Source organism: Phoca vitulina, unplaced genomic scaffold (assembly GCF_004348235.1).
Source record: "Phoca vitulina isolate PV1807 unplaced genomic scaffold, GSC_HSeal_1.0 scaffold32, whole genome shotgun sequence".
NCBI lineage: Eukaryota > Metazoa > Chordata > Mammalia > Carnivora > Phocidae > Phoca > Phoca vitulina.
In genome coordinates this window covers 9,089,247-9,115,485 of record NW_022589735.1, presented here as the reverse complement: position 1 = coordinate 9,115,485, position 26,239 = coordinate 9,089,247, and positions in this window count along the sequence as shown.

The following is a 26,239-nucleotide window of genomic DNA, read 5'->3' as shown; positions in this document are numbered from 1 at the left end:
GTTCCCTTCACTTTGTAAATGTTTTCTAGTTTGATATATTCCCATTTCTTTCTTTCTTTTTTTTTTTTTAAGATTTTATTTATTTATTCATGAGAGACAGAGAGAGAGAGAGAAGCAGGCTCCCAAGGAGCAGGGAGCCCGATGTGGGACTCGATCCCAGGACCCTGGGATCATGACCTGAGCCGAAGGCAGACGCTTAACCATCTGAACCACCCAGGCGCCCACCCCATTTCTTTATTTTTGCTTTTCTTGTCATTGCTTGAGGAGCCATCTCCAAAACACTATGCCTAACATCAGTGTCGCAGAGCTTACTACCTATGTGTTCTAGGAGTTTATGGTCGCAGGCCTTCAGTGTGTAATCATTTTGAGTTTATTTTTGTATATGGGTAAGATAGCGGTCCATTTCATTCTTTTGCATGTTAGCTGTTCAGTTTTCCTAACACCATTTATTGAAGAGACTGTCTTTTCCCTGATTGTGTATTCTTGCCTCCTTTGTCGTAGTTTAATTGATCATGTAAGCATGGGTTTACTTCTGGGCAGTCTATTCCATTTCATTGATCTATGTGTCTATTTTCGTGTCAGTACTATTTTGTTTTGATAATTAAAGGTTTGTAGTATATCTTGAAATCTGGGGTTGTGATTCCTCCAGTTTTGTTATTCCTTCTCAAGATCACTTTGGCTATTCAGTGTCTTTTGTGGTTCCATACAAATTTTCATATTATTTGTTCTGTGAAGAATGCCTTTGGTATTTCGATAGTGATTACATTGAATCTGTTGATGGCTTTGGGTAATTTGGATATTTTAACAATATTAATTATTCCAATTCATGAGCACAGTATATCTTTCCATTTATTTGTGTCATCTGCAATTTCTTTCATCATTGTTTTAGAGTTTCAGAGTACAGGTCTTTCACCCACTTGGTTAAATTTATTCCTAGCTTTTTTATTCTTTTTGATACAACTGTAAATTGTTTTTAAATTTCTTTTCCTGTTAATTCATTATTAATGTAAAGAAATGCAACAAATTTCTGTATATTGATTTTGTGTCCTGCAACTTTACTGAATTCATATATTACTTCTAGTAGTTTTTGGGTGAAGGCTTTAGAGTTTTCTATATGTATTATCATGTCACCTGAAAATAGTTAAGTTTTACTTCTTCCTTCCCAGTTTGGGTACCATTTTTTATTTTTCTTATCTGACTGCTATGGCTAGGACTTCTAGTTTGATATATTCCCATTTCTTTATTTTTGCTTTTCTTGTCATTGCTTGAGGAACCATCTCCAAATACTATGTTAAATAAGTGTCAGGAGTGGGCATCCTTGTCTTGTTCCTGATCTTAGAGGAGAAGCTTTCACCTTTTCACCATTGAGTATGATGTTAGCTGTGGCTTTGTCATATATGACCTTTATTATTTTGAGGTACATTTCCTTTATACCCACTTTGTTGACATTTTTTTTATCATAAATGGATGTTGAATTTTGTCAAATATTTTTTCTGCATCTATTGAGTGATCATATGATTATTATCCTTTATTTTGTTAATGTAGTTTATCATGTCAATTGATTTGTGAATATAGAACCATCCTCACATCCCTAAATAAATCCCAGTTGATCGTGATTATGATCCTTTTAATATAGTGTTGAATTCAGTTTTGCTCATGTTTTGTTGAAAATCTCTGCATCTGTGTTCATGCACGGATATTGGCCTATAATTTTCTGTTTTTGTAATGTCTTCGGTTTAGGTATCAGTAATTTTGGCCTCGTAGAATGAGCTTGGAAGTGTTCCTCCCCCTTCATTTTTTTTGGAAGTTTTAGAAGGATAGCTATTAATTCTTTAAATGTTTGGTAGAATTCACTGGTTCTAGACTTTTGTTTTCTCAAAGTTTTTTGATTACTGATTAAATTTCATTGCTAGGTATAGCTCTGTTCAGATCTTTTATTTCCTCCTGATTCCGTCTTGGAAGATTGTATATGTCTAGGAATTTATCCATTTCTTCTTGGTTGTCCAATTTGTTGGCATGTAATCGTTCATAGTAGTCTTTTATGATCCTTTGTATTTCTGTGATATCAGTTATAACTTTTTCATTTCTGATAAGCCCTCTTTCCTTTTTTCTTGATGAGTCTTGTTAATAAGGTTTGTCAGTTGTGCTTACATTTCCAAAGAACCAGCTCTTAGTTTCATTAATCTTTTGTGTGTTTTTTTAGTTTCTTTTCCATTTATATCTACGTTGATCTTTATTATTTCCTTCTTTTTTCTAACTTTGGGCTTTGTTTGTTCTTTTTTTTTTTTTTTTTCGTTCCTTTAGGTATAAGGTTAGATTCTTTATTTGAGCTTTTCCTTGCCAGGGAGGGTAGGACTCAGAGATTTGAAAAATCTCTGGGATCTTCAAATGGATATGATCATGGGAATATATGGTAAAATCAATACCATTAAAGGTTCCTATGTACTTACTAATTGTGTCCTGCTGTGATATCACAGGACAGGGTGTTTCCCAGGTGTCAGATGAGGACTTGAGCCAAAGAAAGGTACTAATTACACAAGGGAAAACCAAAGCCTTAGTTGGCATAACAACTACAGAGATAAAATAAGATTTACATTCTCTATAAGCTTTCTCTGTATAGCAATTTGTAGAACTGAAAAAGACACTGAAGAACAAAATTTTAGAGGACAAAATTGGACTACATTGTAACAACTTTGCTTCAGATATTCAGAATTGACCTTGTAAGTTCCAAATTGAAAATTTTTGTGATAGTTAAGTGATTTCTATTAGTGCATGTTCTGTTGGGGGGGGGCGAAGAATAACTTTTTTCATTACAGTAGTTATATAAGTATTTATAAGTATGTTATTAATAATCTACAAAGAGATTATTATGTAATCCAAGAAAAATTGGAAAACAATTACATTTATGGTTCAAAATTTGGAGAATTAATATACTGCTAGTAAAAGAGGAAATTGAATAATTTTAAAGCTTTTCAGTGCTACCTGCCTTATCTGAAGATCATTAGAAGCCATTTAAACTTGTTCTTAGACTTTGAGAGATCTAAATGCCAGAAGTGCCATGTATGGCTGTTTAACCAGCAAGAATAAATGGATGAAATTTAACAATGGTTCCAACTTGTGACATTTTATGGAAAAATGAATACCAAACTATAGAGTTGTATTTTGTAGCCTCCTCAGAATGGAAAACTAATTTTGATGTATTATAGCACATTTGCTATGACTGCTAGAAGGGATAGAGAATAACAAAGTTTGCTTGAAAGATAATATTCTTGAACAAGTCACTTTGAGACTTATTTATCTCATTTACAAACAAAGTTAATAATATCTGGCCATTCCTCCATTCCTCCTATAAGGAGTGAAGAGGAGGAGTGGATGTTGAGTAATATAACCTGAGAAAAGGTCAACAATGTATCTTGCATATTGCTTTGAAAGTAATGCTTTGTGTATATAGCAAACACACCTATGTGTTTTTTGGACAACTGTGTCATTAATATTGCTTTCCTAGCATTCATTCCTTTTCCCTGGTTTTATGTTTAACAACAGTAACTATCTTTTACAGAGTTTACACAGGAGCCACAGTTTTTGGAGGTTCATTGTTCACTGTTCGTACAGAGAGTAACAATGAAGAGTTTTATAAGAGTTATCCTTTAGCTTTGTGAATAAATTCTGGCTAACAGAATTAGTACCAAAAAACCCTGTAAACTTTATTACTCACTGATTTTTAAATTTTGATCAGTCTTAAGCTTTTTCTAAGCAGTTTGTGAGTGAGTGTGAGCTAGATTAGAGAGCAGTATCAAGAGATTAGGAAGGGAAGAATATTGGCATAAAATTTTATGTTGGTCATTTATCCATATCATAACTACTAAAATAAAATCAAACCTATTGGAATAGGAAGATAATAATAAAATAACAGCAACAACATTTTGGAAAAGGCAATTTATTGAATATTACATTTTTTTTCTTCCAAGCGTGGCTATGGTTATATTTTTCTGCTTTTCCAATGTCTTAGTTCATACTTGCTCTAATTTACTGAATTTACCAGACATGGGAAAATGTGCTTATTGGGAGACGCAACCCCACCAGGAATCCTACGTGTTCCTGAACGTTCTTGCTGGCAAATCCAAAATGCAAGACCCTAACCACTCTACCGAGGTCATTTCTCAGGGTTATGTTTGCAGCAAGTAACCATGACAGATGTGGTAATGTCTCTCCCTTGACAAAGAGCAGAGTTCCTTCCTCTTTCTGTAAAAACAGTGATTATCTTAATCTCAGTGTTCCTCTCCTATAATGCAACCCAATAAGACAGAGACAGAGAAAGCAATTAAGAATATATCTTTAACAGCCCAGAACTAAAATTCTAGAGTGCTGAATACTGCTAAGATAAAAGATGGAGAGTCTATATGGATGTAGAAGTTCCATGCACTGCCCATGAAAGTGTGAAGCCTGCCATGCTGGCCAGTCTGCAGCTATCCAAGAGAACCATTAGACCTGGCCTAATGAAGTGCACATCTCTCGTATGACCCAGTAATTTTGCTCAAGTAATTTAACTCATTTTGAAAAAGAATAAATATTAACAGCTTCCTTGATCATCCTTATTCCATCTGTGAGGATGTCCATCACTGTATTGTTTGTGATGGCAGGAAGCCTGAGATGATTTGAGTGTCTTTTTCTGTAGATGGGTTAAATGTGAAGGATGCACATCAGGGAGTCCAGTTTTGCACTTAGAAGCAACAGACTATGTACCCAGCAATATGATCAAATTTTAAATCTTAATACTAAATGTAAAAAGTAAGAGTTAATGACAATAACACATACCACTTGCATATATTAGAAATATATACACTCAAAACTTCCATTTTGTAAGAACCCATGTATTTATACATATTAAATGCATGAGAAATTATTTCTGTGGTGGCTGAAAGATGAAAGAAAAGAATGAAAGGATGAAAGAAAAGAAATAAATATGTTAAAGCAAGAGAGGATTCTTGCATAAATCAATATGATAATAAGCCAGAAACTGATGAGTATTAATATAACATTCTATGCCCAAGGTTAAAAAAATGCTTTTGTATTTATATGTGCTAAGTTAACCAATGCTAGGAGCTCCAATAGGTAGTGTGGATGGTTCAGGCTTGGTGAGGGTTATCCAGTCCTTCTGATGAATTCTCTCTCTCCCTCTTCTAAAAAATGTTACTGTGTTAAGAATACTTAACGTGGGATGTATCCACCACACACTTTAAGTGTACAATACATTATTGTTGACTATAGGTATAATGTTGTATAGCAGATCTCTAGAGTTTATTCGTCTTCATTAACTGAAAGTTTATGCCTGTTGACTAATAACTCTCCATTTCACCCTCCCTCCAGCCCATAATAACCACCATTCCACATGGCTGGACCTTGAGGACATTATGCTAAGTGTAATAAGAAGGAACATAAAGACAAATTCTGCATGATTATACTTGAATGAGGTATCTAAAATAGTCAAATTAATGAGATCAAACACTGAAATGATGGTTATTACAATAAAAAAATAAATACACACACAAGTGATTTATTTCCTCCTCTAAAGTCACGAAATAACCCCTCCTACTCTATAAAGTGGTAAGAGCCAAGGTATTTACTGGTGGTGAGTAGAAGCAGAACGGAATTGAAGCCATGGTCTCCTGAATGGCACCCCAGGTTTCGACGTTTGTAACAAAGATAGAGGGAAGTGCGCCTGGGTGGCTCGGTTGGCTAAGCGTCTGCCTTCAGCTCAGGTCATGATCCCAGGGTCCTGGGATCAAGCCCCGCCTTGGGCTCCCTGCTCAGCGGGGAGTCTGTTTCTCCCTCTGCCCCCCCCCCCCACCCCCCGCTCGTGCGCTCTCTCTCTCTCTCTCTGTGTCTCAAAGAAATAAATTTAAAAATCTTAAAAAAAAGATAGAAGGAATTACTTTAATGGAATTGGAGGAGCACAAGAACTCCAGTTTTGCTAGGAATGCTTATTTTTTTAATTTATTTTTTATTAAGTTTTTTATTTTAACTCCAGTATCGTTAACATATAGTGCTATATTAATTTCAGGTGTACAATAGAGTGATTCAGCAATTCTATACAATACTCAGTGTCATCATGATAAGTATACTTTTAATTCCCATCACCTTTTTCACCCATCCTCTCACCCACCTCCCCTCATGATAACCATTAATTTATTCCCTCTAGTTAAGAGTCTGTTTCTTAGTTTGTCTCTCTCTTTTTTTTCTTTTGTTCATTTGTTTTGTTTCTTACATTCCACACATGAGTGAAATCATATGGTATTTTTCTTTCTCTGACTGATTTATTTCCCTTAGCATTCTGCTGTATAACTCCATCCGTGTCCTTGCAAATGGCAAGATTTCATTTTGTTTTATGGCTGAATAATATTCCATTGTATATTTACCACATCTTTATCTATTCATCTATCCATGGACACTTGGGTTGCTTCCATAATTTGGCTATTGTAAATAATGCTACAATAAACATAGGGGTGCATGTATCCCTTTGAATTAGTGTTTTCATGTTTTTGGGAAAATATCCAGTATTGCAATTACTGGATCATAGGGTAGTTCTATTTTTAATTTTTTAAGGAACCTCCATACTGTTTTCCCCAGGGGCTGCACCAGTTTGCATTCCCACCAACAGTGCATGAGGGTTACCCTTTCTCCACATCTTTGCCAATCCCTGTTGTTTCTGCCATTCTGACAGGTGTGAGGTGATAACTCATTGTAGTTTTGATTTGCATTTCCCTGATGATAAGTGATGTTAAGTATATTTTCATGTGGGGCGCCTGGGTGGCTCAGTTGGTTAAGCGACTGCCTTCGGCTCAGGTCATGATCCTGGAGTCCCGGGATCGAGTTCCACATCGGGCTCCCTGCTCAGCAGGGAGTCTGCTCCTCCCTCTCCCGCTCCCCTCTCTTGTGCTCTCTCTCTCTCAAATAAATAAATAAAATCTTTAAAAAAAAAAAAAAGTATATTTTCATGTGTCTGTGGCCATCTGGATGTCTTCTCTGGAGGACTGTCTGTTCATGTCTTCTGCCCATTTTTTATTGGATTATTTTATTTTGGGGTGTTGAGTCATATCATTTCTTTATATATTTTGGATATTAACCCTTTTTTGGATATGTCATTTGTGAATATCTTCTCCTATTCCATAGGTTGCCTTTTAGTTTTGTTGATTGTTTTCTTTACTGTGCAGAAGCTCCTTATTTTGATGAAGTCCCAGTAGTTTATTTTTGCTTTTATTTCCGTTTCCTCAGGAGGCATATCTAGAAAGATGTTGCTACAGCTAGTGTCTGAGCAATTGCTGCCTGTGCTCTCTTCTAGGATTTTTATTGGTTTCAGGTCTCACGTTTAGGTCTTTAATCTATTTTATTTTTGTGTATGGTGTAAGAAAGTGGTCCAGTTTCATTCTTTTGCATGTAGCTGTCCAGTTTTCCCAACACCGATTGTTGAAGAGACTGTCTTTTTCCCATTGGATATTATTTCTTCCTTTGTCGAAGATTAATTGCCTGTATAATTATGGGTTATTTTGGGGCTTTCTATTCTGTTCTATTGATCTTTGTGACTGTATTTATGCAAATACTATACTGTTCTGATTACTATAGCTTCGTAATATAACTTGAAGTCTGGAATTATGATACCTTCAGTTTTGTTTTTCTGTTTCAAGATGGCTTTGGCTATTCAGGGTCTTTTGTGGTTCATACAAATTTTAAGATTGTTTGCTCTCGCTCTGTGAAAAATGTTATTGGTGTTTTGATAGGGATTGCATTAAATCTGTAGTTGACATTTTAACAATATTTGTTCTTCCAATCCATGAGCATGGAATGTCTTTCCATTTCTTTGTGTCATCTTGAATTTCTTTCATCAGTATTTTAATAGTTTTCAGAGTACAGGTCTGTCACCTCTTTGGTTAAGTTTATTTCTAGATATTTTATTGGTTTTGATGCAACTGTAAATGGGATTGTTTTCTTAATTTCACTTTCTGCTGCTTCATTATTAGTGTATAACAATGCAACAGATATTTGTACATTGATTTTGTATCCTGCGACTTCAGTCAAGTTTTGTATCATTTCTAGCAATTTTTTGGTGGAGTCTTTAGGGTTTCCTGTATATAGTATCATGTCATGTGCATAAGAGTTTTACTTATTCCTTACCAATTTGGATGCCTTTTATTTCTTCATGTTGTCTAATTGCTGTAGCTGGGACTTCAAGTGCTGTGTTGACTGAAAGCGATGACTCTTTATCTTGTTCCTAAGGTCACTTGGGGGAAAGCTCTTGGTTTTTCTCCATTGAGTATGATGTTGGCTGTGGGTTTTTCATATCAGGCCTTTATTATGTTTAGGTATGTTCTAGACTTACTTTGTTGAGGGTTTTTATCATGAATGGACATTGTACTTTGTTAAATACTTTTTCTGCATCTATTGTAATGGTGCTATGGTTTTTATCCTTTCTCTTACTGATGTGGTGTATCTCATTGATTTAACTGAAAAAATAGAACCACCCCTGCATCATGGTAGTAAATCCCACCTGATTGTGGTGAATGAATTTTTGATGTATTGTTGGATTCAGTTTGCTAGTATTTTTTTTTTTTTTTAGTATTTTATATCTATGTTCATCAGAGATATTGGCCTGTAGTACTCTTTTTTTGTACTTTTGTACTGTACTTTTGTAGTACTCTTTATCTGATTGTGGTATCAGTTCGATCCTGGCACCATAGAATGAATTTCAAAGTTTTCCTTCATCTTCTATTTTTTGGAATAGTTTGAGAATTGGTATTAACTCCTCTTTGAGTGTTTGATAGAATTCGCCTATGAAGCCATGTGGCCTTGGACTTTTGTTTGTTGGGAGCTTTTTGATTAGTGATTCAATCTCCTTGCTGGTAATTGGTCTGTTTATATTTTCTGTTTCTTCCTGCTTCGGTTTTAGTAGGCTATATGTTTCTGGAAATTTATCCCGTTCTTCTAGGATGTACAATTTGTTGGTATATAATTTTTCATATTATTTTCTTACAGTTGTTTGTATTTCTGTGGTATTGGTTATTATTTCTCCTTTCATTTGTGATTTTATTTATTTGGGTTCTCTCTCACTTTTCATTTATTTATGAGTCTGGCTAGAGGTTTATCAATTTTGTTGCTTCATGCAGTAAGCCTCAGGGCTTACTATATGAAATATTCTTTCTTTGAGCTGATCTGCATATTAAAAGTTGGAGGGGTGACTGAGTGGCTAAGTCAGTTGAGCATCTGACTCTTGTTTTTGGCTCAGGTCATCATCTCAGGGTTGTGAGATCAAGCCCCTCATCAGTCTCCACATTCACCTGGGGAGTCTGCTTGGGATTCTCTCTCTCTTTTCCTCTGCCCTACCCACCCCCCATAAAAATAAATAAAATAAATCTTTTTTTAAAAAAAGTTGGAGATTGACCCTGACAATGAGAAATAGTTTTTTAAAATTGAATATGCCATTTGTTTCTTGAATTGTTTTAATTCTCCTTTGTATGTGAAATTTTTAAAACTTTTAATTTGTTCAAACTTCTTAACTAGAACTATGAAAATACAAAGTATTTAACACCAAAAAATACAGTTAAAGTATTTAACGCCAAAAAATGTATTGTTCCATAAAATGCTTCAGTCAATGTGTAGTAGCCTGTGGAAACACTGACTTGTTACACTGCATTAGAATAACAGGAACGCATCTAAGAAATGCCCTGATAAAAGATTAGAATGCCAAGGTTTAGTCAGTGTTCATATGAAAAAGATGACATTGGCAAAAAGTAAAACTTTAGACTTTGGGAAATGCTTCCAATACTGAAGCTGCTGTGCCTTTGATTTTATTTTCTAGGTCATTGTTTCCCGAACTAGATGCTGAACCCCCAGTGGGACTGTGAAGATATTGTGAGTGTTCTTGGTGATCAGAGCAGAAAAGATCCAACAGTGGTAGGTAGCAGTGAGGGACTGCAGGCAATTATATAAATGAACCAGATGCCCTCTTTCCCTGGTCCCTCTCTCAGTAGCTCCAAATCAACATGCTTCCTTCTAGTCTTTTCAGATCTTCTATTTTGCTGAAAGAGAGATGAGTGCTCTCCCTTTTTTTTCTCTCTCCTTAATAATTACAGCTAATGACTATTGAGCAGTTACTTTGTGTCATGAGTCAACATAGTGTGTGTGCATTAAATAGATTATCTCATTTAAACCTCAGCATAATTCTGTGAGATAGGTATTATTGGGGTTTTTTTTTTCCAGATCATAAATGGAGAAGTTGAGGCTTGGGGAGTTTTAGTGATTTCAAAGTCATTCAGCTAAAAAGAGATGCTGCAGATTTTCAACACAGGCAGCCTGAATGTGGGACCCGCAGTCTTTTCTCTCTATTCTCCTTTTGTTTTCATTACTGAATCTTATTGGATGAAATGGCCTAAGGACCATTTCTCTATCATTATGAACTAGGCAGAGGATGGAGAGTAAGCCACTTCAGTGGGGCAACTCAGATAGAATATTCTGAGCTTTTCCAAATGGCAAAAATGTTTCCTACGGAGATTAAGAAATGCCCTTTAGAATCCTCAAACTCTGATTAAGTATTACTGTCTCCAGGAGAGAAGGAGAAATTATTTTTAAAATGCAGCAGATATGGGAAGGACATAGAGGTTGATAAAAATTTAGGAACCTTATTAGTTAATTCTCTAGCTTCTCAGACCAGACTGCTTTGTCACAGTTAAATATTTTGGGTGAGGATGTCATCATTGTGTAAGAATTTTTCAGTCTTTTTGATAAAGATGCTAAAGTGTCTCCGTCTCACCTTCTCTTTTCTTCCTTCTGCTATCTCCTACTTCTCATGAAGATAACTCTGCAATACTGTCATCATTGGAAAGAATTAAGGGACACATTTAACAGCTGAATTCTTCCAAATGAATTCCAAACTTAATAGAAATGAGATTTCTAGTAGTGGTGGCAAAAAGAGTTGGGGCATTTTCTTCCACAGTTTTTTTTAAAAACCAGAAGGTACTATTAAAGACAGTTAGTTGAAAGCACTAGACAATATCCAAAGGCAAATAGAAGCTTAGAAAAAAAAAATACTCTTGGAAGACTGGTATTGCATTGGTGAAGAGCTGCACATTTGTGACTTTTGCACCTAGGGTGCTCTCCAGTCCCAACCGTGGCATAAGAAAACCTCAGCCTTACTAGTGTAAAGAAGGAAGTATTCAAGTTTGGAGCAACAGAAACACTGGTATGTTATGGAGGAATTTTGGAGAAAAACACATTTACCTAACAAATTGTTTCACTTTTCCGCTCATACAGGATTTGGGGCTGTCTTCCTACTGACAGGCCATTCTCTCAGTGCTCTGAGATCGTCTGTTACCTCATATATTGTGCTTATATTATTTAAAAAAAATTATTTGTTTGACCTAGATGGAGTCCCTGGGCTGCTGAGGCAAAGGTCAGATGAACAAAAACCTCCTTGCCTGGTACCAACCTCCCTTTAGTACTTACCAACTAAAAAACTTTTCATGACAAAAACTAAAACAAATGAGCTCCGTTGTACTAAATAAAGCTGTATGTATCCAAAAATGTATCTCCTGCTAATTGAGAAAAGTTTCTCAATCAAGTGGATCTTAAACAAGAGCTCAGTGAGAAGTAGGTTTGGTATTGGTACAACCACACCATATTTGAAAAGCACTGTACATGTTGGCATATTTAGGACACAGCAGCATATGAGGCCTTTATGTTTAACTTCGGTGGTGGGCAGAAGCCTTCCTTTGGGAGATAAAGGCTATAAGAATGTGGGGGAAAAAAAAAACAGATAATGTTCTGTACAAGAAAAAACTTGCCTTTGGTCATTGTCACTATATTTCTGGTTGTTCATTTGGGAAATAATCCCTTGGATGCCCAAGTGTTATGGCCTATTAATTTGGATAACCCTAAGTGTCACACTGAGGTAACACATGTGTTCAGGGTAGATCATTGGCTTGGAAGACTAAAATGTTTGTTGGAGTTGCATCTTTGGGAGTATTCTCCAGATCTAGATATACCTTGAAGAGGAGGAAAACAAAGATCTAGCCTGGCCTGTGCTCTTAACTCACCCTCTGCATGCCATGGCCATCAATTTGACTTGATCTACACACATATCACTCCACTGGAGAATGATTCAATCTCCGTGGGTGACTGTATTAGTTAAGGTTCTTCAGAGAAATAGAACCAGTAAGATAATATACATGTATAAAGAGATGAATTGTAAAGAATTGGCTCATGCAGTTATGGAGGCTAAGAAGTCCCAAGATTTTCAGTCAGCAAACTGGAGACCCAGGAGAGCCAATGGTATCGTTCTAGTTGGAGTCTAAAGGCCTGAGAACTAGGCGAGCATATAGTATAAGTTCTAGTCCAAGTCTGAGTCTGAAAGCAGAAGACCAATGTCCCAGCTTGAAGACCAGCAGAAAGACAAAATTCTTTCGTACTCAACCTTTTTTATTCTATTCAGGCTTTCGATGAATTGGATGAGGCCCGTTCACATTGGAGAGGGCATTGCACTTTACTCAGTCTACCTATTTGAATGTTAATCTCATCGAAAAACACTCCCTCAGAAACACCCAGAATTAATGTTTAACCCAATATCTGGGCACACCGTGGTCCAGTCAAGGTGACATATAAAATTAACCATCATAGTAACTCATAGTGATTGAGGTCTGTCTGGTTAATCTCTTTGGCCTAAGAGCTGACCTTGATTAGAAAAGCATACCTCATACATAACCTCATGTTTCTGGTCAGGCATAGGTTGGTCTGGGACAAGTTCTTCTTACCTAAAGATTCAATAACTACTATAGTGAGGATATTACAAAGCCACCCAGACAAAAATAAAACTGGTTAGCATTCCCAGGTAATACTTGGCCAAAAGAAATATGTCTTATAGACATATAACATGCCTTGAACATGTTAAAATCTAGTTCGAGAACTGCCAAGTTGACTGTAACACAGGACAGCCTTGGCAAGGGCCATAATAAAGAAAAGAATGCTATGAGAGTACAAGATAAGGGATAGAGAAATCTCCAAAATTAAGTTTTTTCATCTTTTATCTTCACCTTTGTTTATTTGGGGCACCTTTGTTTTCAACTGAAATATAATTCACATACCATAAAATCTACCATTTCATATTGTACAATTCACTGATTTTCAGTATATTCATATGGTTGTGCAACCACACCATTATCTAATGCCAGAATATTTTTTTCACCCTCAGGGTAGCTTTTGCAGCATATAATGTTTTCTTGAATTTCACCATCCTGTACAAATCTAAAGGCATATACAAATGCTCCGGAATGACTTTATTGGTGAAATATGTTAACTCATCAACGTGGACAGAGAAGCAGTTGCTTTTTAATTTATTATATGAAACCTCTTGCCTCATATGGTATGTCATCAATAAGTCATCAATTTGGACTATTTGAGAATGAACCTTCATCAACTTATCCTACTCCTACTTTGGCCTAACATTTTTAGCATAGTTATACATGTTCATCTTATTTTCTCATCAACTGTGTGACTTTTCCTTTTTAGGGAAACAAGTTCAGTTACTAAATAAGTTAATTCCTAAGCCTTTTTACTAAAACTTTAGTCTGTTTTGGGATTCCAGTTGTCATTTAAAATAATCAGCATCTTGTTAAATGGCTGTAATTTGTGGTCAGGGTTTTCTCAATTTTGCTGGAGCTATCACAGCCCTTGAAAGCTCTTTGCACCAGGCTACATGCAATGGAAGATTAACTTGGATCACCAGCCCATTTAAAATCCTTTGATAAGTATCTTTCATTATAAAAATAGATTTTGTTTTCTGTGTCTCTTGTTGCACTAAGACAGCAGAATGACTCAGCTTATAAATAATTATTTATCACTAACCATATCAGAATTGTCTAGACACCTAGGCCTAGAAATCTCCTTTTTTCATCTCAAAGCTTGTCTCCAAAATTCATCACATTGCACTGTCATACATGTCTGCAAAACACAAACAAGTGCTATGTAAAACAGAAGGGTATAATAAATAACCAAACATCAAATTTCAACACGTACAGCATGACAGTACAATTTACTTCTAGTTGACCCAATCTGTGCTTTGCAATGTTTTCAATAGCAAGGTGTCAAGAAGAGAATTGAGCCATAGCGTTAAAAAATCCCTTCTTTAGAGTAAGGTCTCCCTTTGATTTTCTGCTACAATAGTAGGAATTGTTGGCATTGGATAAAGGGAGAATGGGGAGGTGACGGGAGGAAGAGGCTCTCATCAATCTACTGTCCTCCTTCTGTGCCATCCCCACAGTTTATTATTGGCTATCCCTTTCTTGTATCGATACCTGCAAAGGGCCCAAATGAGCTTTGTCTTACTAATTTCTAATACTGTTATATTTGTTTAATATTCAGTGCTGATAACCTTGAGCCACTCTCAGTAGGAGATACATTTTGAGTTATTTTTCTGCTGTTGCTAAGTCTCATCTGAGTTGCTCAGCTGTCTTGCCTTGTAAGCTGTGTGCTCAGTGGTATTTGACCTCCATGGAGTCCCTGGGCTGCTGAGGCAAAGGTCAGATGAACAAAAACCTCGTTGCCTGGTACTAACCTCCCTTTAGTACTTACCAACTCTAATTGCCTTTTTACTTGTCTATTTTCCCCACTGAATTGGATATTCCAAGAAGGAAAGTTTTTTTTTCTGATTTACTATTAATTCCCCAGTATGTTATGTAACACCCTGTAAAAGGCAAATGATTCCTAAGTGTTTACACCTGGAGTGAATGCTGCACTCCCTAAAACATCTTGCATCCTCCTGCTTCATACTTATTTGTGAAGACAACTACTCTCACAGAATGTTCATGGTAGCCTTATTTTAGTAGCGGCAAACCCTAGTAGGCACTGAGCAAGAGTCTAACTCAAAAAAACACATTAAAGTCCCACTCTTTTGATGGCAGAATCAACGTAATTATTTCTGGTGAAACAGAAACAACTCAAGTAACACTCAGTATTTTTTGTGTGTATTTTGGCCCATGGGCTACAAACAAATGAAAAGTAATTTTATCCCAGCTGAAGCAATCACCTTTGAGGAATCTCAGATCCTGTGATATCTTGAATTACTGAACATAGCTCAACTCTGGTGTCTCCTTAAGACATACATCTGTAGACTGTGCTCTGCCGATGGGGATTATTTAGTCATTTGTGATGATGCATCATAGGAAGGGCACAGAATGTTGTCCTCTTGTCTCAGACTCTGGGGATATTTGTAGGAAATTAGATACTTTACTTTTGAGAAAATTCATTGGCTCTCGTTATTTGTTTCCTAGTTCAAAGCATTCCTTTGCCTCTGCCATGGGATATTATGGAAATTCCCAGGGCATTTTTTTTTTATCAGAGCCACCCCTGTTGTCTTTTACTCTCAAGAGCAAGTCATGCCGTTGGGGTGACATTTAAGAGCCAGTTGACCCCTTCCTTGTCCTTATATTAACACTTGTCACCTGACAGTGACATGCTACAACTTATCACAGCTTTATTTAGTACAATTGAGCCCATTTGTTTTCCTTCATCTTTCTGATGTCTTCCAGATCAGATTACTAATAAAGTCATCATTGCTTTCTTGTAAGTCTCTGTTACCATTTCTTTGCCAATATTTTTTGTTTCCATTTCTTGTGTTGATTATCTTTCAGACTCACTATGTCTACTCTGATATGGTATTTCCTTTTTTATGCTCCTTTTCTCCCCTACCTATTGGGTTTTTTCTTTTCAGAATCTTACTTTGCATAAACTCTCCGGTTGAGATGACCTACTTCTCACTGAGCTCTTGTTTAAGATCCACTTGATTGAGAAACTTTTCCTGAACCACATTACACAAAGATTATGTGGATGACTAGAAAAAAATACTCTTTGAGCTTCACAAAATTTTTAAAAGGTCTGCTGTGGCTATTTCTGTTCCCTGAAGTTGCTCAGCATTTGCTAAACGATCTTCTTAACTCTGTGTGAACCTGGCCTTCCTCAAATGGTGTGAAGGATGAGAGGGAAGGAATAACTCGTCTTTTCTCCTATATCAAAAATGAAGTGGACAGTCCTTAAGAACTGTTATGATATAGCTATTATGAATCACACCATTTTACAGCTGAGATAACCAAGTCCTAGAAAGAAGGTTACTCTCCAATCTACACAGCTAACAAAGGAGGAAGCAACCAGCATTCCAAGCCAGGCAATAGAATTTCCAATCCCAGACCCCCCCTATTAAATGTAGTTTAATCTCTGGGTTAGTTTTAAAATGGATACATTTTCCAGTGTTATAGTTTTAGAAATAATTGGGAGAGGAGGTGGGGAAAGAAGTTAAGTCATATAATAATATATGAAGATCTTGTTAAATATTAATTGGGTCTTACTAAGGGCCAGCAATCTTATAGAAGCTGGGGATATGTCAAGGGACACTCAGACTAGCCTTGTTCAATATTGTAGTTTCCATTCACAAGAAAGTATGAGATAATGGTCAGAGCTCTAAGGGAAATAAAGTAAGATGATTTGATGGTAACTGTGGAATGATGCTACCTTAGATGGGGGGCCTGGGAAGGCTTTTCAGAGGACATGACATTAGAACTGAGAATTGAATAGTTCATATTTTATTCATTATTATTAAGAATTAGAAATAAATGTTTCAAAATGTGTCAAAAATTTGAAAACAATATGAAATCCTTCCAAAGCCAAAGCAAAACAAAACAAAAACAAAACTTCGTGAAGCATCCTCTTATTAAAAACCAGTTAAAGGTAGAAAAACATTTTCCAAGTCTCTTTTCTCTCTAACGTTTATCCTTCTTTTGCTCTCCCTTTTTTTGGGGATACAAGAAACATTTATTTTTTCACTTTATTTTTATCAAGTTACATACAGACAGGGTTCAAGAAGTTGAATAGCTTTGAAAGAGCTTAAAAGAAAAAGACCTGTCTTCTGTTAACACTCATCATCCCCACCTATAGTACCCACAGCTCAGAGACAACCACCTTCAACCTTCGCTCTTTTCTCAGGCTTTTGCCTTCATTACTTCAAAATAATAGGTTTATACAGTCCCTTGATTTTTCAGTTTACTATGTTATGTATTGATTTATTCTATTGAAATTGACATTTTAACTTTCTTGTTCTCTCCTCGCACATCTCCTCTATCTTTTAAAAAGAGTTATACCATTAGTTTTAATTAGATCGATTTAGATCTATTAAATCTTTAATCAATTAAATCATTAGAGTTACTGGCTCTGAGTTCACATTATGATGGGGAATGAGATAAATGCTATTCACATATGAGCCATGTAGCTGACCGTGATTACCTTTCCTTTCTTGTATATCCTTTTGTCTTCCCAAGTGTTAATGATTGACTTTGTTTATTTATTTAAATTAATTTATTTGAGAGAGAAAGAACATGAGCAGGAGGCGCAGAGGGAAAGGGAGAGAGACTCTCCAGCAGACTCCACAGAGCATAGAGCCCCATACAGGGCTCCATCTCACAACCCTGAGATCATGACCTGAGCCGAAGCCAAGAGTCGGAGGCTTAACTGACTGAGCCACCCAGGCGCCCCTGACTCATTTTAAATTTTAATTTGTTTTTTACCTATGTATCATTAATTCATACCCAAACTCTCCCTCAGAATTATAAATCTCCTTTCAAACATTCAAACACATTCAGTAGTCTATCCATTTCAACTTTTTCTTGGAAATATTTCTCCTTGAGCCCTGCATTCTTTTGATGTAATCTGAACTGGTTGATTTCTCATCATTCTGAGACTCCCATTTTCCTATTTTAATGGGAAGCTGTGTATCTTGGATTTCATGTCTTCTTTCTCTTGGGTTGGTAGGCGAGATAATGACCACTCAGAGATATGCACATCCTGATCTCTGGAGCCTGTGTACATGCTACTTCACATAGTAAAAGAGACTTTGTAGTTGCGATTAAGAACCATGAGCTGGAGAGATTGTTCTGAATTTTCCACGTGGGCCCATCATAATTACATTAATCTTTATAAGTGAAAGAAGGAAGCATCAGAATCAGAGAGAGATTTGAAAATGTTATGCTGCTGGCTTTGAAGATAGAGGAAGGGACCATGAGCCAATGAAGGTAGGCAGCTTCTAGAAGCTGGAAGAGGCAAGGCAGAAGATTTTCTCCTACAGCCTCCTGCAGGAACATAACTCTGCCTACACCTTGATTTTAGGACTTGTGACTTCCAGAACTGTAAGATAATAAATTTTTATTGTTTTAAACCATGTGGTAATTAATTACAGCAGCAATAGGAAACTAATATGTTGGGTTACTCTAATTTTGGTAGGGCACTTCCTCTAGCATCTTGAAAACATTGCATGGAAGATAAAATTTCTGATGCCTCATATATCCAAAAGTACCTTTATTTTTACCTAAGAGTTCTTAAGGATGGAAATAATTTTCCCTCAGGATTTTGAAGGTGTTTTGCTGCTGTATTGCTTCTTCCAGTGAGAAGTTTAATGTCATTCTGATGCCTGATCCTTTGTTTGTGCCCTGTTTTATTCATTTTTCTCTTAGAAAGCTTCTGATAAGGGGCGCCTGGGTGGCTCAGTGGTTAAGCGTCTGCCTTGAGCTCAGGTCATGATCCTAGGCTTCTGGGATCGAGCCCTGCATCAGGCTCCCCGCTCAGTGGGAAGCCTGCTTCTCCCACTCCCCCTGCTTGTGTTCCCTCTCGCTGTCTCTCTGTCAAATAAATAAATAAAACCTTTAAAAAAAAAAAGAAAGCTTCTAATATACTCTTTTTGTCCCCACCCTTGAGAAATTTCCTGATGATATGCTTTGCTTTAGTATAGGTCTTCTATCTATGATATTAAGCCCTCGTAATAAAGAAACTTACCCAGTTCTGGACCATTTTTTGAATCATTTATTTGATAATTTCCTTCCCACTCTTTTCTCTTTTCTTTCTGGAACTTCTGCTCCTTGGCTGGTGGATATTCTGAATTGACCTTCAAAGTTTTCTTGTTTTATCTCCTGTTTCTATTTCTATCTTTGCTCTACTTTGTAGAGATTGCCTTAACCACATCCTCTAACTCTTCTTAAGTCTGTCATTTCCTCTATCTGATTTTTAAGTTTTCCTTAACATTTTGCCATTCTTTTTTTTTTTTTAAATAAATGTAGTATTTTCTTTTCCCTTTTTAAAGAAAATAATTAAAATATCTGGCTCCCATTATGATACCTTTTTCTGCTATCCCAGTACATTTTGGTCTTTGCTTCACATAAGAGGCTTTCCTGAAGTGTTTGATGCTTCTTATCTACCTGTTTACATTTAAGAGTGAGGCCCTATAAAGCTGATAGGGAGATCTGTGTGTCAGTTTGTGTGTTGGGGGTGGGGGTGGGAGGCAGACAAAGGCTGCTATTGATGGTCTTCACTGAAGTGTTCTTTGGCTTGGCTCTTTCTGGAATACAATTTTGTTGGTTATTGTAGGTCATCACCAGATGTGCTGATCATTGACTTCTGAGACAACCACTTTAATCTCTGGTCTGAGATATAAAGTGTCTGCTGGTGTTCTTGAAGACAAATAGGAGAATGGCCATGTATCTCATTGTTCATTGTGTAGCCTTTCACGTAATCCTTCTGTTTTTCAATTTACCTGGGGTCCTCTTATAGTCTCCCTGACTTAAGCTCTCCAAGTCCACTGTGGGGATGGAGGACAGAATCCATGTTTTTAACAGCTTCTTTATATAAATTCTTTAACAGCCCTCTGTATCAAATCCAATCGCACCCCTATGATGCCTCTTGATTTCTGAGAATTTCTTGGATTTTGAGGCCCAAAACAGCCAGCTTCTGGTTTCTTCCATTTGGGGTTTTTCTTGCTCTCTAATCTTTTTTCTAATTTCTAAAACTAGGTCACAGTCATCCTTTCTTAGGTTCACTTTATTCTTATCCTCCTCTCTAAATCTTTTCACTATCATTTTAGTGAATTTCAGGACAGAGCAATGGAAATGAAATGTGTTCAGTCCTTCATGTTTAACTGAAGCTCGAGAATTTATTTATTTATTTTTTACAGTTATATTGATTTTTAACAAAAATACATTTTTCTGGGCTCTAGCACTCAAACCTTTAATTTAAATCTGAAAGTCACTCCCCTGTTTACTGAAGTACGTGACAAAGTAACTGATGAGCCTATAAAATTACATAATCCTTCTACCAATTTTCTGGCTACGTTGGTGATTGGTAATTAAAGTATCCATGGCCACCCTGAGAGCACCTTGTGCTGTATGATTGCCATATCTGCATGTCATATAACAACTGTTTGAAAATTAGTGATGGTTCAAAATTAGTGAGCTTTTCTTTTTTTAAAATTTAAATTCAATTAATTAACATATATTATTGGCTTAAGAGGTAGAGATCAGTGATTCATCAGTCTTATTATAATATCCAGTGCTCATTACTTCATGTGCCCTCCTTAATGCCCATCACCCAGTTACCTCAACCCCCCCCCCCCACCACAAGCAACCCTCCATTTGTTTCGTATGATTAAAAGTCTCTTATGGTTTGTCTCCCTCTCTGATTTCATCTTGTTTTATTTTTTCCTCTCGTCCCCTATCTCCTCTGTTTTGTTTCTTAAATCAATCAAAGATAATTATCATATGATCTCACTCGTATGTGGAATTCAGTGAGCTTTTCTTAAAGGTGTATTTTATTCAATGACTATGAAAGATACAGTTTGTTTTCATGGTGCTGCGAGACACATCCCACTGTTTTCTTTCATTAATAGACTTTTGTTTTTAAAAAAGTGAATTCGAAGAATTTTCCTCAAACTCCAACCCAGCACAGTCTTCTTTGTTTTGTTAACTTTTTATTTCACATTCTTCTGAATTTGTCTTCTGATTATGTGGAGATACTTTTTATACTGAGCCACTATGTATTTGTCCTAAGATTACTTTTTTAAGTTTTAAGAGATTATCTAGTTCCAAAATTTTGGGACAAACTGAAGAAATCCGTGCTTACTTTATCCATGTTTCTGAGGCTATTTATTTCCATGGCTCTTTAATCTTTTTATAAAGGAGAACCTTAATTATTTTAGTCTGTGTTCAAACTGGTATCTTTTATTATTTTAATTTTGTGTCTTTGGACCTTCTCCAGCTTCATTATATTTGTTTTGAGGTTCATTAACCAGAAAGTCATATGGCACTTCTGGTATGAATTCTTTATTAGTTTTTAATCAGGATAAAGTTTTGTTTTCTGTTTGGCTCAGTGTATTTCCTAATGAGGTCCAGAGCTTTTCTTGTTCTAGACTTCATTTCGCAGTCTTCAGAGCATCTATAATGGTAACTGGATTAACTTTCAGGACAAAGGTGTGATCTTTAGTTCTGTCATTTTTATTTAAAATAAAAATCAGTAGCAATAGAAAGTTCTTTAGAAGTTATATTGCAAAGTTCCATGTGAGGGAACAAAACCCACAAGGAACTCATGTGTCTAGGGTATAGATTGCGCAAGAAACCCAGACTTTTGAATCATGACCAGGAATTTTCTCTCTGTATACTTCTGCCTCGTAAATAATGTCTAGCCTATCTAAAGTTAGGTCAAGTCCCTGTTTTAGATGAATTAGGAGAGTCTTATGTGCCATCCTCTTCTTTCTTTCCCTAATATTACCTCCATTGCTTTTATCATCCCCAATTTCCTTCCCCCATGTGTGTCTATACTCCTTACAGTCTTCTCTTAATCCCACCTACTATTTCCATACCTTCTCTCATGGTACCTGCTTTGAATCTGTAATCAGCAGTGAGTTTTGTTCTCTCTCAGAAGAAGAGGATGAAAGACCTGAGCTCCAGTCTGCTGTGTTTCTGGTTTTGCCCCTCTCCTGTCTGTGCTGCACACAGCAGCTTGTGTGTTCTGTACAAAAACCATCTACGGAGAAAGAGAAAAAAATAAAGCAGATTCACTAAGATAAGTCGGGACTGGAGTTGGAGAGAAAACTAAAGTACCTCTCCAGTTCTTTACAGGACTCAGCTATCCTCCCATGTCTTGGAGTTGCATAAAATATCATTCTGTCCCTCTAATAAATCTTCCTCTGTGCTTGTAAGAGCTCAGGTTCATTTCTGCAACTGCCAGCTGAATTGTCCTAGGTAATACCATATGTTTAAATAAAGTGATGCACTATTTGAATGTTTATATTATGTGTGGAAAATAATTTTATCAGCTAAAATTTAGCTGATAACACCACCTTTAACATTGTTTCTATGGGAAAAATGTGTGTCCAAATAACATAAATTACTGTTGGGAATAAAACCTAAATTGTAAATTTGGGATTGCTTTTTTTTTATCAATTAGTTTTTATTAATTATCCATTTTTTTATCAATTACACTTTTAGAAGCACACATTTATATCTGAATTTCCTCTTTATGTCCTTAGTAGGGGATAGGACTCATCTCTGGTCCTGAGAGGAAATCTTTAGTTTTTGTTGACTGTCAATAATTCTCCCTATGTCATTGATCTATCCCAATGAACCTCTTGACATTTTTCAGTCAGAGTTTTTGCAGGAATAAATTCAGTATCAGTTCAAAACTTGTTATGTGAAGAAACAACACAATGCTGGAGGAGAAAAGGCTTTTGCAGCATCCACTTCTCTCAAAAGAATAAATCTACTAATCCAAAAATCTTCTTTACTATAAAGTTTTAAAAATGCAAAGTTAAAAAAAATAAGTTGAAAAATCTGGTCTTTAAGTCAGTCAGTTGGCTCAGTTAATAAATAGTTTCTGAATGTTCAGGCATGCTTTTAGGTAGCTGAGTGTGTGTGTGTGTGTGTGTGTGTGTGTGTGTGTCTATTGTAGGCTTTGAGCTGCTGGTAGTACAGCATTTTAAGTCAGATAAGGAAAAAATAGATAAATATGGTCTGTTAATTGCTGAGGCAGTATCCAGTGAACATCAATTAAAACAGAAGGCTTTGAAATCAGGGAAAAATAATTTTAAAGAGGGCTGTTGTTTTTGTTAATTATAGAGTAAGAATGAGGCTAATTCACTGCTTGCCTCCAACCCCCAGCCACAGATAAAGGAATCTCAATAGCATATCATTCAGTACAAGAACTTTACCATCAGTTTTATTCATCAGTGAAACCAAAGAAACAATTGCAGGATGTTCTCTATTATTTAGCATGGAATGCCTTTGTCACTTTATGTCCTTGCCTGACATTCCTCCTTGTTTGTTGCCATTAAATGCTTGGCTTTTAGTCACACAGTGCACTGCCAAATAAGTCATTGTGCAGGAGTTTATGTTATGTTACTTAGATAGAGGGTTACAGCAGTGTCACCTCTTTCTTAAAACAGTTGACCAACACTGCCTACCAAGTTGAGTACAGTGGAACTCATAATAGGAGGCCATACTGATCACCATGAGAAACAAAATAATGAACTGTATAAAAAGTGATACTGAGAATGAATTGATTGGCAGACTACTTGATTTCATTGATGATTTCATTTTTAAAAGATATGACAAAACCCTGTAATGTTTCGGTGATAACATTAAAAGTTACATTTTCCCACTGTTGGCTGCCTGCCTAAAAGTGAAGGCAAATTCTTTTTTGGGGGAAGATGCATGTTTTTCTTTTTTGTATTTAATCAGTTGACTTTTCTATAGATAAGAAAAGACAGCTAACCTGGGCAGGGTAATCACTCTACTGTCATTTTATAAATTATTCTAATGTGATTTTCAGAGCATGGCTTCCATAGATCATTTATTCATTTAGTGGTAATGCTTTATGGAAGTAGATAAGCCGCATTTCCTTATGTGATTTTATAATTTATAAGGACAGTTTGGCAATGATAAGTTTGGATGCTTTCCTAAGACGCTTTGGCTATCTTCCCCTAACCATATGATAAGCCTCATTTCACACCTTTCAAATCTCTCCTTTAAATCTTTTGCTTTGGGCATAGTTTCTGGATATAATAAGAACAGTTTGCTTCTGAAGGTGGTGGTTGTGGACTGGATGCTGCTTGGCAGTTAATTCTCTTCTTTCTCTGTGGACTCTAAGTGGAATGTCCTTGAAATAGTGATGATGAATGACTTTTTGCTACCATGTCCAGGATACTCCTGGTAATTTTAAATTATATTATTTATTGATGCATGTACCAGATATACCTGTATTAATTAGCTCTGTGTACCCTTCTTAACTTTTTCTCACCTCTGAAATTAAAAGAGCCAAATTACAGACATGCTGAAGTTTGTCTGAATGTGGCTGGGTTTTAAATAAGGGTCTCCAAATAATTGCTTTGTCTTTAGTATATTTTCATTTACAAGCCTGTATCATGTTTTATACTCTCTCCATTTCAGACATAAATAATCAATTTGAGGTTCCTTTGAAGTTGTTGATATTTGTTTATAACTTTTTGTTTTATAACTTATGTAGATAAATTTGTTTTTTAACTTATATAAATAAACATTTACATAAGACTATATCTGGGTGTTTCTTATCTTGGATGATTATCTCTGTGGTTTCTGATGGCAGAAGTTCCTTTTTATTTAGAGCTAATTATCATCAATACAGGTTTTGGTCCCACCTAATACTGCTCTATTTTAGAGGTTCCCTTTTTAAGACTAAAACCACATATTTCTCCTGGATGAGAATTAGTTTCCAGAGGCTTGCACCATTATTGAGTCACTAAATAATTCTTGAATCGACTATACTATATTTCCCTAGTCTATTCACTTTCCCACACTCTTAGATGATAATTTCATATAATGCTTCTTCCTTCAGCATCACTCTCAGCTTTTTATTTCCCTGAGAAAAATAAGAACAATCACGAGAGAACTTAAAACACCCACTGTAGCTATTTACCTACTTACGTCTGTCCCCATATATTCTGTTTTCTCTCCTATTTACTCTAAATAACAATTTATGTTCCTAGAAAATGCCAACATCCCTGTTCTGCCAAGCTTCCTTTTTCCTTTTTTTTTTTTTTACCTATTTGAAGAAATTTAAGAATTCTTTGTGCTGTCTCTCATTGATAAGTTTTTCCTCCCAAGTAGATCATTCTTATCCATCTATAAACATGTAGATATATCTCCCATCTAAAATAACTCTCTTTTGACTCCACATCTTCCTATGACTATTAACTTGTTTCTACCTTTTTTCAAAAATGTTTTAAAATTTATATATAATAAAATTCACTCTCTCAATCTGTCTTCTAGAGTTACTATATCATTTTGCATTGCTACCAGCAATGTGTGAGATTTCCAGTTGCTCTGCTTTCTTGCCAGTACTTGGGATTGTCAGTTTCTTTTACTTTTTCCTTTCTTTCTCTTTCTTCTCATCCTCCTCCTCCACCTTCCTGATCCTTTGTAGACATCATAGTAAGTGTATAGTGATATCTCACTGCTGTTGATTGACATTTTGCTAGTGACTAATGATGTTAGTCACTTTCATAGGAAAAATGAGTTTATTTGCCATCCATATATTTTCTTTGGTTCAGTGTCTGTTCAAATCTTTTGTCCATTTTATATCATGCTGTTTGTTTTCTTACTACTGAGATTTGAGAAATTTTAATAAATTTTATATACAGTTCCTCTCAGATACATGATTTGTGAATATTTTCTCTGAATCTTTAGCTTATTCTTTCACTCTCATAACACTGTCTTTTGAGAAAAAAGTTTTTAATTTTAATAAGGCCCAGTATGTCTTTTTTAATGATTTTTGCTTCTGGTGTCAAACCTAAGAACTATTTGTTTAAGCCAAGATCAAGAAAAAATTTTCTTCTATTTTCTTCTGTTTTCTAGTTTTATGGTTACATTGGATCTACAATCTATTTTAGGCTAATTTTAGGTTGAGGTTAATTTTTTTTCCATATGGATGTTCAGTTGTTCCAACACAATTTGTTGAAAAGACTGTACTTTTTTCACTGAATTCTCTTTGCACCTTTGCTAAAAGCCCATTGTGTCCGTATATGTGCAGATCTGTTTCCTAATTGGTTTGTATTTCCCTGATGATTAGTGATGTTGAGCATCTTTTCATGTACCTTTTGACCATCTGTATGTTTTTGAAAAAATGTCTATTCAGTCCTGTGCCTATTTTTAAATCAGATTATTTGTGCTTTTGCTATTGAGTTGTATGAGTTCTTTTTTATATATGTTGGATATTAACCCCTTATCTGATACATGGTTTGAAAATATTTTCTTCTATTCCTAGATTGCCTTTTCATTTTGTTGAGTGTTTCTTTGGTTTTGCAGAGCTTTTTGTAGTCCCACTTGTTTATTTTTCCTTTTGTCACGTGTGTTTTTGGTGT